The sequence below is a fragment of the Schistocerca cancellata genome, chromosome 8 (assembly GCF_023864275.1).
Source record: "Schistocerca cancellata isolate TAMUIC-IGC-003103 chromosome 8, iqSchCanc2.1, whole genome shotgun sequence".
Classification (NCBI taxonomy): Eukaryota; Metazoa; Arthropoda; class Insecta; order Orthoptera; family Acrididae; genus Schistocerca; species Schistocerca cancellata.
In genome coordinates this window covers 59,852,056-59,853,471 of record NC_064633.1, presented here as the reverse complement: position 1 = coordinate 59,853,471, position 1,416 = coordinate 59,852,056, and the positions used below count along the sequence as shown (strand labels likewise).

General features: G+C 45.5%; 1 non-coding gene across 1 annotated transcript; it reads right to left on the bottom strand.

Annotated features, from left to right (window-relative positions):
- Window positions 1–1,093: 1,093 nt before the first annotated feature.
- Window positions 1,094–1,168, bottom strand: Trnat-ugu (transfer RNA threonine (anticodon UGU)). The gene has a single exon. It is a non-coding gene; the product is annotated as a tRNA-Thr (tRNA).
- Between the last annotated feature and the right edge of the window lie 248 nt (window positions 1,169–1,416).

Here is a 1,416-nt window from a genome sequence, read left to right as displayed (position 1 = left end):
GAGGCAGGATTCGAACCTGCGACCGTAGTGGAAGCGCGGTTCCAGACTGAAGCGCCTAGAACCGCACGGCCACATCGGCCGGCCGATGGATACTAATCTATATACATACTATGTAACATAAAATAAAACAAAATTATAGTATTGTTGTTAGACTCGTATTTTCCGATGATGCCTACCAGTCTCGTACATTTGAGCTGTCTGTTTTTATTGGGGACTCCTCTTCGTCATCATTTTCAGCTTGAGGGACCTGCCTCATCCGTCCTTCGCTCGAGAGCAGTAGATCTAACGTCTCTTTTAGGAACGACTTGCTGGTTTCCTTTGGCTTCGGTCTCATACCTGTTATTTGTGGATAGTACGTCAGTAGTAGCCTACTTATTATGTCCAGAGTGTATTCTTCTCGTGACAGTTTGCTGGCAAACGTTTGTCTGTACAGACGAAAGTGTTTATTGCGAGCCTCGGCGGCTTCTTCTGACAAACTGCCTATGGGGAAGAGAGCATGTTCGATGACAATTGGGCCGTGCACGAAAATGTTGTGTTCAGTGGAGTACATAGAATGCCGTTCGTATAAATGAACATACAGTCTTGGTGTCTCAAAAGTAAAAGCAGCAAATCAGTTCAAAAATGGTTCAAATGGTTCTGAGCACTATGGGACTTAACATCTGTGGCCACCAGTCCCCTAGAACTACTTAAACCTAACTAACCTAAGGACATCACACACATCCAAGCCCGAGGTAGGATTCGAACCTGCGACCGTAGCAGTCGCGCGGTTCCGGACTGCGCGCCTAGAACCGCTAGACCACCGCGGCCGGCCATCAAATCAGTCTATGTCTGTCTAAAGTCCGCCGCAATTAGCCTCTAGAATAGCCCTGAATAGATGAGCTGCAGCTTTACACCTGGTTTTTCTGCTGATGTTTCAGCGTCTGCGAAATATGCTACTAGTATTTCCATCATTTCTATTTCCATAGTCTTCCTTGGCAACATCGACAATTAACCCCAATCGATTTCTAAACATTCTTGTGTGATGATAATTAAATGGACACCCTAGCTGCGAACAAGCGTTGATGAACTTCATTGGGGACATGGTGAAAATGTGTGCCCCGACCGGGACTCGAACCCGGGATCTCCTGCTTACATGGCAGACGCTCTATCCATCTAAGCCACCGCGAGCAAAGAGGATAGCGCGTCTGCAGGGACAGCTAGGGTGTCCATTTAATTATCATTTCATTTCTAGCAAAGCTGCATGGTCATCCACAGTAACTGTTCTTTCGGGAACAGATACTACCGTCATATATATTCCTGTGTGACTTTTTTTTGTCTCTTGAACAAGTTCGTTTTCGTCTTTAGAACGGATTTGCCACTTCTTGATGTTTATTCTATACCACAAGTGCAACGAAAATTCGGAACATTTAATTTGGG